At 53.1% G+C, this 12,144-nt stretch overlaps 1 protein-coding gene across 1 annotated transcript in view; it reads right to left on the bottom strand.

Annotated features, from left to right (window-relative positions):
- Positions 1-6,656, bottom strand: part of ZBTB7C (zinc finger and BTB domain containing 7C) — a 298,728-nt gene extending 292,072 nt beyond the window's left edge. Inside the window, 1 exon segment of the mRNA XM_077777647.1 lies at positions 6,297-6,656. The gene's annotated coding sequence lies outside the window, so the exon portion shown is untranslated.
- Positions 6,657-12,144: the final 5,488 nt, after the last annotated feature.

Raw genomic sequence — 12,144 nt, 5'->3', positions numbered from 1 at the left:
TTCTAGACGTTCTTAGTGAAGTTCTAACATTTTTGTAATTCAAAATGTATCTTATACATATTCTTATTTGCCCACTTCCCCAAGTTGTCAGTTCTTCTGTGTTATTGAGGTTTGATGTATTTTGAGCGCAAACTGCCATTTGCTGCAAGGGCTGGAAAACGGTGCATTAAACCTTCTCAGTCAAACCCAAAAATAAAGCAACCCAGATTCTGTTATTCCTCTCAGCCAAGGGTCCAGCGCTTTGGAAGGCTGGCGCTATCACCTCTCACTATAGCAACAAGAAGACCCTGGTAACCCCGAGCTTACGGTTATTAAGAGTAAAAATAGGAAGTCTGTAGATAGATGTGCAGTAAGAAGCTGGACTGGACAGGCCAGGCTTAGAGCCCTCTCTGCCTTTCTTGCAAGGAAGAGAAAAGCAAAAATCAGACTCTAGCAGCTGATTCCTGCAAGACTACAAGGTGTGCTTGGCATTTTCCTCTGTGTTGTCCAGGTCAGGGGTATACGCTGCCTCTCACACCAATTCCTGACCCACCTGGAGGTGGGCTGTTCTAAAAGACTCAAACGTTCCAGGCAGGGGATGCCTGCGACTCACTGATGTACTGGGCATGTTCACACCACTTCCAGCTCCTTGCCCCCAGGCTGTCCCGTGCATCCTGGCAGGGGCACCCCTCCACCCACCCAGACGCACATCCGTCCTGTGCAGGGTCTCTTCAATTTGACCTTGGGCAGATGTTCGAGCCCCCCGCCCCCCCTTCCCCCCTCGGCTCCTATCTATCTAGGCCTTGGCTCTTACCTCTGAGAGGTGGGAGGAGGTCCCAGCCCTGGTCTAGCTGCTCCCGCTCCCCAGCCCCTGAATCCATTTTGGTCCCTGGTGAACCAAGTTCAAGGCCCAGTTCTGCCAACAGCTGGCTGTAGAAACTTGGACAAATCACTTCCCATCTCTGAGCCTCAATCACATCATCTATACACGTTTTAAAATGGGTGTATGCAATCTCACGGTCTTTTTTGACCATGATGCTCCATTATGAGAACAGAAATAAGCATTTACCAGGCAATACAGATGAGATATTTCACAGACAAAGGTTTTCTAGACAACTAAACATTGCCCCCTCAAGCAACAAAGTGTGTTTCATTTTAACACTATTGCACAAATTGTTTTTCTAAGCGTTGATATGCTTCTCTTCTGTTTGTGGCAAAGGATATAAAACCTAGCTCTTCTTGGGTACTTCCCTTGCCAGTGTTGTTCCAGAAAGCACTGGCCGTGGCTGAGCTGCTCTCGATGGTTAGCTGTTATCTCCAGGAGGCTCTCTGCTGTGCTGGGGGATTTGTCCTCACTGTGAAGTTTTCTCTCTTCTTCTATCTGCCCCCTTCCAACAGGGAGGCTCCCAGAGCTCATGCTATCTGTTTGGGTACGTCTCCCTGAAGAAGCTTCTTGGCTTCTAATATGCAGCTTAGAATCCTCCCGGGCTGGGCAACCACGGGCTCTGAGTGAAGGGTAGGGTGGAGGCATTTTTAGGAACAAGAAGCCACGAGTTCAGCCATTTTCAGTGACCGAAGGCACTTTTCCCTCACGCTGAGATCTTTGTTCTGGATAAGAGGGGTGCCAGCAAGCTGATCTCTGGATACGTGAAGTGTCTGTTTCTTGACCCCGCACCTGAATTGGTAGCTGTTTCTGCCTCACTGGGTGATTTTCCCAGATGCAGGTTTAGACTAGACCGTCAGAGTTGCTAGCATTATTACTACACAGGCCAGACTAGAAGGCAAGCTCAGGGTCAGAATTTAACCCCAAATGTCCATAATGTCACCCCCTCCACACCGATCTTCAAGTTTTAGTATCCATTTGCCTTGCTTCCTCCCATAAGGATGCCACAAGTCCCCAAATTAGGCTTTCTTTTCCCTGCTCCCTCCAGGAAGCCACCTGGAGGCATTAGGTCAGGTGCAGCCTCGTCCCTCGACCAGAGACACTTGGGAGAGCAGTGAGAGCAGTCCTCTGCTCCTCCTCTCCCAGCGACGGAACGGGAAGCCTCAACCCCAACCCCTGCCTTTGCCCCTCCCTCCCAGGTGGGAGCCAGCTACCCCCAACAAGCTCTTGCAGTCTGTATTCATCATCAACCCTACACGTGCCCCCGGAACCTGTGAACTTCCTGTTCTGTGCACAGTGGAGCCCCCTACAGCACGAATTCTCAGGGCGACACCAGCAGAGAGCCTGGAGGTCATGGTGGTAAAAGTGGATTTCAGAGTTTCAAGCCTGGAGATGGCTAGTTCTGAAAGGTGGCCTTGATGGAAAGCCAGGCTGCCCACCACAGGAGGGAGAAGCTTCCAGGGATGAAACATCAAAGCCACTTTGAGACCAAGGTGGGAGGCGGCTTGCAAAATACTGAGGTCAGCAAGAAAAAGGGCAGGGGATGGGGGCAGAGGCGGCCTGGGAGACCCATGTGGGAGGCAGCTGAGGGAGGAAGGGGGTGATGGATAACGGGGGCATCCGAGAGGGCAGATTTACCAGTCCTGACCTGACCTGCGATTTCACCCTGAAGCCTGTCAGGAAGGGGCCTCTGCAACCCACATCCCTGCTGGATTTGGCCCAGAAGCAGCATGGCAGCAAAAAGAAGAGCCACGATAGTAAAGCAGCACCAACTTTGCAAAATAATAACCGCCACCAGGAGCCGGGCATCTCCCAAGGACAGGGCAAGTCCATCATCAGGGGACCTCACCCCGGAACAGGACCCTGCTTCTGCTTTGCCGGCTGCTTTGCCAGCGGAAGTGCATACGCGGAGCTGACGTGAGCACGGGGACCAGACCCGAAGGCAAGCTCAGGTTCAGAATTCGGTCCCAGCTCTGTACCTCCCAGTGTGATCCCAGGTCAGAGACCAGCTCCCACTTTTATGGACCGGCAAACTGAGGCTTAGAAAGGAAATGCCTCCAAGGTCACACAGCTCATAACCAGGGAGTCTGCATTTACACCCCTCACTATGAGCCCCTCGAGCCCCGAGCCCCTTGGCTGCCGCACTTCCCTAGACCCCACCCCCCACCCCGGGCAAGGACAGTGGCTCCAGGCGGCTTTGTTCTGGGAGGCCCTGCTGTCTCCCGGCCTGAAAACACCGCTCCAGCACCTCCTGCAGAGGCTGAGCGGGGCCACAGGATCACTCCCTCTGGCAGGGCTGGTTTCCAAGAGTCACAGCGTGCACACGTGTCACCTGGCTGTGCGTCTGCACCTCCGCTCAAACACACACAGTGCATTCGGCCAGGAGGGGAAGCCTGAGAGATGAAGCCCCTGGAAGGGGGGGCGGGCGGAGAGGGAAGACAGCCGCAGGGGGAGGGCTGCTGAGTCGGAAGGGCTTTCAGTGCAGCTCTGGGTGTGGTGCTGGCAGCGGGGCGGCCGCAGGACCTATCTGCAGCCGGGGGGCCCTTCAAATGGAAGAGTAGCAGCGCCCTGGCAATACATGACAAGATGGGGGGCGCTAAAGGAGGAAGGCATTTTGCCTTCATTTCCTATAGACATGGCCACAGACAAAGGAAATGGCAGAGAACAATGCTAGATTTCCTCTTTATAAACCAGGCTCAAACCCCAAGTTTCCAATGTGTGTTTGTTTGTGTCTTGTGTCCTTTCTAACGCCTACCTGGCACCGCCAGGTGCAAACTTTAGAGGCCGTGTACATGCTTCCCTCCAACAGGTTTCTAGTGAGTCCCTGTTGTGTGCTGGCCCTACTGAGATGATGAGGGGACAGCAGACCCCTGCCTGAGGGGGCGTGGGGTCTCATGAGGGGAGGTGGGACACACGCCTCCGAAAGCAGAGGGCCAGGGACACCCGGTCCTTGAGGAGTGCCTGAAAGAACAGTGCCCACACTAAGTGCTTTAGGAGGAACGTTCAGAGCAGAACCCACATTCTCAGGAGGTTAGGGGTTGTCCAGTCCTAGAGGTGTCGAGGCAGGCTGATCGGCCACAAGCAAGGGAGTGGAGGGCAAGTCCTGTCCACAGGGGCCCATGGTGGCAAAAGTCCTAGAAATGCCATGCCCAACAGGCCAATGCTAAGGGGCAGGGGACACAATGTCCATACCCTGGAAGCCAGTTTTAAAGGGAGGTGGAGATATTGCAAAACCTGCCAGGAAGCCTTTGGGGCAGTGACTGTGTCTTTTTCAGCGTGAGTTCCCCGTTAATATTTCCTTGTGTTTCTATCCCATGAGACTTTATGCCGATACACATAAACAGCAATCTGTATAATTTTTACCCTTTTTTACACAAGCAGTACCATACCCCCATACTGTTCTGCATCTTGTTCTTATCATACCTGTGATGTATACCATCCCGGATCAGTATACAAAAGCGCCCTTGTTCNCGCGAGATCATGACCTAAGCGAAAGTCGGACGCTTAACCGACTAAGCCACCCAGGCGCCCCATCCCTTGTTCTTTTTTTATGACTGCATACTATTCCACCGTATGGCTGCACTATAACTGATTAACCCATCTCCTGCTGACATTTATATTTTTGCTAATCTGCCCTTACAAATGGCCCTGCAATGAACAGCCTTGCCCATATGCCCTTTCCTGTATATACCCGGACCTGCAGATAGAACTGGAATTCTTGGTCAAAGGACGTGTGCATTGAAATTTCACAGCTACTGTTGAATTACCCTCCATAGAGTTGAAGTAATTTATGCATACGCTCCCTCCTCCAGCCTTCTGTAGGAGCGGACTCATTTCGGCAGGGACATCAAGGCTTACATTTCCTCTGTGTCCCCACACTGCTCATTCCAGGGAAAGACTCAGGAAGCCTTTGGGGGTCACATTTGCTCACAAGCATCTGGACTCTTAGTAACAGGGGCTGGACCAGAGAGGAGGATGAAACCAGCAGCCAGCGAAGGAAGGGCTCAAGTTCAAAGGATTCAAAAGAGCAGTGGCTTTGAGCCTCTTGAAGAGCCAAACTGCTCCTCCTGCATGGACATCCTGCTGTATTGAGAGACAACAGGTGTCCCCAGTGGGGACAGCATATTAGCACCATCTATAGGAGGGACTTTCTGCATGTGCTCCACGAGGAGATTACAAGTGATTTGGGTTTCCAAAGTCCCAGCTGCACCCATGGTAAGAAAGAACCATTTTCTTGCTGTTAATCCATTCCTGGTGGAGATGTTACTTCAAATTGAATGAGCCTTTTATGTGCTGAAGTCAAATGTGATCTAAAAGATAAGTTAAATCGCTTATTCCAGAAAACATGAAACCTTTGATCAGAGTGATTAAGATTTCACAGCAGCAGTCAAGGAATCGGGGGGGTCCCTGAAGTACCCATTCCTCCCACCAGCCTGGCCTTGGCCCACCCCAACAGAGCAAGCTCAGGCTCTGGCCCAGGACCCAGAATCCTATGCGCCAGGAGATTTCTCTCTGGCAGAGCACAGGAGAGACTGGAGGGGAGAGAGCAGGGATCTAAGTCCCTACAGGTGAGCCTCAGGGGCCCTGCCTGGCCACAGGGGCAAGAACTAGACGGACGACACCCTCTGCCCAGCCCTTTCCTCACCTTTATCCAACTTCTACTTGGCCTTCTAGGTTCAGCTCAAGGGCCCCCTCTTCCAGGAGGCCACAGGCACCCCAAAGCATGATCCTAGAGTGCTTCTGACCCTGAAACGTTACCTTGTCTGCGCACCTGTCTCAGCACCCACGGACAGTGAGCACTCCGAGACAGAACCCCCACAGTGTTTGACCCCCACTAAGCTCAACACGTGCTTGATGAGGGATGGAAACTGAGCCCCAGGAACAGTCAGCACAGCTACCTGTCCGAACGATGTCACCCACCAACCTGTGCAAACGTTCACAGCCCTGGGGGGTGCCAGCCACTGTACTAAGCTCTGAGGCCTCCGATCCCCATGTTGGGTCACGGGTTCCAACAGGGCTTCCTGAACTGAAACGCCAGCCTGGCCCCAAAGGCCCGCTGTTTGAGGCACTCTTTTTTGCGGAAGCATCACCTGGAGGAAACGCCCACCCCGTGGAGTCACACTGTTGCTGAGTGGTCCTCCTTGGCTCCTCAGCCAGCTAGGGGTGGGGCACACGAGTGGGAAGGCTAGATCTGGGGCCCTGCTGTACATAAGTAAGAGGCAAGATGAGGAAATTCTCTGGAATTCTAAAAGCAATATGCAAATAGAAACGGTTACAATGATAATCCTTCGCTTTTGCTGTGTCTTACAGTCTGCATAGAACTTCCTATCTGGGATCTCCTGATCCTCAAAGCAGCCCTGGGACAAATAAGACCAGTCACACCCAAGTTACAGTTATGAAAACTGAGGGGCGGCTAGCTCAGGCCCCAACTCACCCAGGTAACAAGGAGCTGAGCTGACAGCGGTCTCCAGGTCTTCTAACTCCAAATAGAATGTTCTGTTTCCCACATCAAGATAGACGCTCCAGCATTGTCTAAAACCTCAGCTTTTAGCTGTGCAGAACACCTTACTCCTTTTTGATCCCTCTCTTTCCCCAGATTTGTTGATTGACCAAGGAGCTTCCCCAGGCTCTTTGTGATCAGGAGTGTTGCGGGGGAGGGGTAGGTGGGCAGAGTCTTTATCCGGGGTGCAGCCTAGGCTCAGCCTCTGACCCACTCTGGGCCTGTAGGAGAGCTCCCATCTCCCAATTTCCTCTAATTCCTCATATCCTTGATGTTAAAAACCATGCAGTGACCCTAATCTAGGCCTCTCCAGGATCAGGCAGTCAGATTTTTCTAGAAGGGCAGCGGCCCTTTGTGACAACAGGGATTGCTGGGCGGGGCTGGCCTATATGGAGAGAGCATCTACTGGCTCCCAGCTCTGTGCATGTCTTCTCCGTGACCCCTGGTAACAGCAGGTCAGAGTCAGCACAGAGGAGGAAGGGCATGTTATGTGTCCTGCCCACAGCCATCTCACGGCCTGGAAGGGGTCAGGTCCAAGGACTACTCTTGCACTTTCCTTCACAGCATGGGTGGGAGAGGTGAGGACAGAGGCCCGGTGCTGGGCCTCTTATTCCACACACACACACACCCAAAAGGCTTTCTCTGCACTTCAAGCCACCTCCTAGGCCTCCCAATTTTTCCTTCCGCTGGTGAATTATGTGGAACAAAACATATTCAACTGATAGCCGGAATCAGACTCCTGTTTCTCAGATACTGTCACCCCACAACAGCACCGTCTGGGGCGGGACTGCCTGGGAATCCACCTGTGTGGTTCACACCTGTGGGCAAAACGCCATCTCCCTCCGAGGCCCATTTAAACAAACAGGTGTTTTCGGCTGACATGCCCCATCTCAACATGAACACAATTAACGACTTGGCTCATCACGGTTTTTTGTTGGAACGTTACGTGCGCTGTAGACCCTGTTCTCCCTTCCGGGGACCATCTGATATGGGAAAACTTGACTTTGCAATGGGAAAATGCGAAGGTGGTTAATCACCCGGCTGAGGGACTCACCTGAGAGTGAGCTGTCACTCATCACCCCCAAATACAATCACAGTGGAGTTCCTCTTTCACACAGTTGCAGAGCACACGTGTCTAATGGACTTGGAAGGTGGCTTGAGAGGCACAGCTATTTCCTGCTTCCCGACTGCAGATCTAGCACCAATTCCAACCTATTAGCCAGTTAAGCCAGAAAGGAGAAGGCTGGTAGGTGGGGGTGGTCAGAAATAGGGCAGTGCACTCCTCTCTGTGTTCCTCAGTAATGAAGGGAAATGGGCTGAGCTATTGTGGGCCCCCATCCACACCTCCTATGTCACGGGCATCCAGGTCCCTCTGGCCTCATCCCATCCAGAACATTCTTGTTGACCAGTCTCAGAGGGCTTTCCCGGTGTGCACTGTGTCTCCTGCTTCCTCCCTGATGCAAACTGCGATACTCCACCTCTACCACACCTAGCCTCCACACCGCCTCCCTGCCTCCAGACATATCCGAGTCTACTTGTCCTATTTGTCTTGCCTACTGGTGCCCCGAGAGCAGACTGCCTTGTAAACCTCTAGGGGGACCTAGCAGAGAGCGTGCTCGGGTGACTTTCTTTCCTTCTTGATCATTCCTGGTTCATACCATGAGCCTTTTGGAGAGGGTGGTATTTTTGAACACAAGGATATAATCTCTAATGGTGATATTTCAAGAACTAGGGGGGAGAAATAGGGTGGCGGGGGAGAGGTAACAACAGAGACATCTCTGAGATGCAGCCTCGAGATCATGCCACACGGACTGGCCACGAGCTACGATGGCGAATCTGGTTTTCAAAATGTGACACAGTCCCTTTCCAGATGTCTGCTTTGGGGGACCAAGCTGCGGTTGATTTGTTCCCAGTTCATCATGGAAGGAAGCCTGAGTTCCTCACTGAAGCGTTTTGGGCCTTCCACGGGGTCTGCTCCTATAAAGCCTCAGCTCCTTCCTGCCCTGAGTGAGAACCCACCTTGGCCACTGGCTTCCTCCCTGTCCCCAGGCCTACTCTGGGCTTCTTTGTCTGGGCCCATGCACGCCAGCCCCGCCCTGAAGGAGATGCGCTCCCATCTGAGATCATGGGCATGCAGTGCGCGGCACAGTACTCCAGGCCTGCCCACCCGCACGGCCTCTCTGCCCCAGGAGGCCTCCCCTGAACACTGCACACTCCCTCTCCCCAACTTCCTCCATGCTTCTGTCTTTGGTGCACTTTATTATTTTTTTTAGATTTTTTAAAGTTTATTTATTTTTGAGAGAGAGAGAGACAGAGTGTGAGCAGAGGAGGGGCAGAGAGAGGGAGACACAGAATATGAAGCAGGCTCCAGGCTCTCAGCTGCCAGCACAAACCCTGACACGGGGCTCGAACTCACAAACCACAAGATCATGACCTGAGCCAAAGTCAGACGCTTAACCAACTGAGCCACCTAGGTGCCCCAGGTGCACTTTAGGACTCTGACATTCACCACCCCATATTCTCTTGATCTGGGTGAGTAAGTAGGTCCCCAGTGAGAGTGTAAGGGCCCCAGGGTAGTGACTGGGTCCTGAGTCTATAGAAAGCACCCCCACACCTGGGCTAGCGGGCCAAGAATCTGGCATTGGCTTTCCAAGCGTGGTCCAAGGACCAGGGCAGCGTAGCCCCGGTAACCCCTTAGGAATGCAAGTTCCCTGCCCACCGCCGCCCTCCCAAACTCTGGAATCAGACACTCTGGAGGTGGCCCTGGCACCCTTTTGAGAAGCTGGAGGCAATTCTGACACCCAGGAAGTGTGAGAGCCACCGAGGTACAGGATCCTCAGCCTCCCTGCTGGGCCTGCTGAATTGATTAGCAGGGTTTTCCGAAGAGGAAGGGGGCAGGCCCGTGGGAGGCTGCCCATGGCACTGGTCTCTTGTGGAGACCCAGCTCTCACGGTTGCTCCAAAGAATCACGAAGCGAATTCGCTCAGAAAGCCTCCCGGCAGCCCAAGGCCTCATCTACACCGTGCTAAGGCTGCGCACACAATGCACCACCCAGCAGCCTGGCAGTCTCCGGCCCCTCCATCTTTGCCCTGCTCCTGCTCAGCAAGCAGCTAGCTGTAACAATGTCCCTGTCCCCCAGTGTCCCTACCAAGTGCTGGGCCGTCAGGAAGGCCCCCCTCCAAGTTCCCACGCCGTTCACAGCCTGCCAAGCCTAAGCCTTCAGCATCCCATCTCCTGAGGCAGAACTGGGAGTGGGGGCAGTTCCGAGCCCCCACTCCGGACTCACAGCATCTGGACCTGGAGGAAGGGCCTGGGAATCCTGGTGTTGAACTAGTCTCTCTGGTAACTTTTTTTTTTAACATTTTTTATCTATTTCTGAGAGAGCACAAGCAGGGGAGGGGCAAAGAGAAAGGGGCAAAGGATCTGAACTGGGCTCTGCGCTGACAGCAGCAAACCCAGTGTGGGGCTTGAACTCATGAACCGTGAGATCATGACCTGAGCCGAAGTCGGGCGCTTAACCGACTGAGCCGCCCAGGTGCCCCTCTGGTATCTCTTATCATTGACAATCTGTAAAGCAGTCAGTGAGCCACATTCCTTATTTGTCAGATGGGGAAACTGAGGCCCAGGGTTGTGACTTAGTTTTCCCCAACTATTCCCGAGCAGAGAGCACCAGTCTCCCTGTCTCGGCCCCCATAGCACTCACAGCGTGGATCTTACCCACAGTCCTAACACACGTCACCCTACACCACACTTCTAAACACTACCTGCTCAGCCCTGCCCCTCCCCCTCTGAATTGCAAAGGCCCTGAGGCAGGGCCAGGTCATAGTCATCACCAGTCCCCCTTAGTGCTTAGAGCTCAGAGCTGGGCACATAGGAGCCTCAATAACTGGCTGAAGGAAAGAATAACCCCCCAAGCAGCCCGCACTCTTCCATTAGCATATGTACGGAGATTAATCCACCAAATCACCAGACTGTCACCTTGAAACACACTGGAAGGTCGGTCCCACAGGGGAGAGAGAACGTATACATCCTGATGCAAAGCAAACAGCCACCTGCAAAACAGGTGGAGAGGGGACCAGAGCAGTGGGGGCGGGGGTGGNCCATGGGATAGTGTCACAAGGACAAACTTCACCTTCTTGTTAATTCCGCTCAGAGCCAACCCCCGCCCCAACTCCCAGAGAAACACAGCTGGGAAATGGGACACGGTGCTCACACTTTCTCACCTCTGCCTCTCAAGAGCCCTGATGCTGACACATACAAAAGGTGATGATGAAACAGAGACAAAGAAGAGCTCTGAGGAGAAAAAGCCAGCTCAGTGTGTGGGGTCTCAGGGCCCAGGGAATCCTCACCAGGTGCCCCAGGCAGTGCAGTAACCGGGCCTGGCCTTACCCAGTAGCACAGAAGGTGACTGCCAAAATGAGGAGCTCTGGAGGTGGAGGGTGGGGCGGCCAGGAAGTTCTCATCAATAGTCAAACTTTGCTCCAACCAGCCTGAGGGGGCCCTCCCCGCCTCCCTGGGATTCACCAGGTAGGCTGGTAAAGCAAACAACTCAAGAGATCTCAGGGGGCCTAAGACAACCAAAGTGTATTTCACGTCCACACTACGTGTCCACTGCCACTCCAACCTTTTTATTTGCATATTTTGCACAGAACCCATTCCTGTGCCCGCCAGTATGGACTAGGTTATGCCGCAGTAGCCATGACCAGCCACTGTACCATGCTTGTGGCTGTCACTCAGGGTTCAAGCTGATGCAGGGGCCACCATCTCGAATGGAGGGCTCATGCTGCAGCCTGGAAGTGAAACCTGGTCCACCCCTCACCACCTAATGGCCGGAACTCGTCTCGTGGCCCCACCCCACAGCAAAGAGCACAGGGAGGACAATACTCCCAAGGGCCAGAGGACACTGTCCCCGCAAACACACACCCACAGCCACCCAGTGCTGGCGCCCGACATTCCTCCGGCAGACCTTCCTCCCTTTCCCTCCCTGGTTGGGGGGGCCACACTTCCTCCCCTTATTTGTCATTTCACCCCAGGATGAAAGAAAGCTTTCAGATCACAGGTAGACAAAGGGAACTATAAAGACGATCAAAACATGATTTTCAAAGAAAATGACTGGGGACGTTATTACAATATAGAACGGTACAGTCTCACAATGAGTAACAACATTCTAATGTATGACATTACACATTTTTAGATATCACGGCAGGTTCAAAGTAAAGGTTTTAGACGGATGGCAATATGACGGTCACCAGATGCCCCTGTGGGAGTGAGAAGGCAGGATGCACAAAGGGAAATTTCAAGAATGAATTTAACAACCGTTGGACCTTCCAACAGATCAAGGGCATGAAAGGAGGCCAGGGAAGACCTGCCCTGCGAGTTTGGCCCCTTGAAAGCCCATCAAAAGCTGACCAAATTGGTTCTACAAGGATGCTTTGTGACTTTAACAAACCATCCTTTACCTTTTGCCCAAAGAGATCAAGGTGGGGTAGAACTGGAAAGGAAGCCATGGGTGGTGCTAAACAAGAACAAGAAGTCATACATGCCAAGGCGGGACAGGTTTGGGGGGGCAGGCTCAGAGAGAGGCCAGAGACCAGAGACCACTGTCCTTCTGGGGTGCTTATCAGGAGAGGGATTTACACCCAGAAAAAAGAACCCAAAAAAGCACACAGGGCACTGGAGCGTCTCCCTGGCTCAGAGCTGGAGTGTTCTGGCTCCTTCCAGGGGCCAACGATACATCCTAAGATGTGTGCCTATCTAGAATTGTTCATGAATGGAGCCTTCG

The sequence above is a fragment of the Crocuta crocuta genome, unplaced genomic scaffold (genome assembly GCF_008692635.1).
Source record: "Crocuta crocuta isolate KB4526 unplaced genomic scaffold, BGI_CrCroc_1.0 scaffold36, whole genome shotgun sequence".
NCBI classification, from domain to species: Eukaryota; Metazoa; Chordata; class Mammalia; order Carnivora; family Hyaenidae; genus Crocuta; species Crocuta crocuta.
This window is presented reverse-complemented; position numbering and strand designations above follow the sequence as displayed.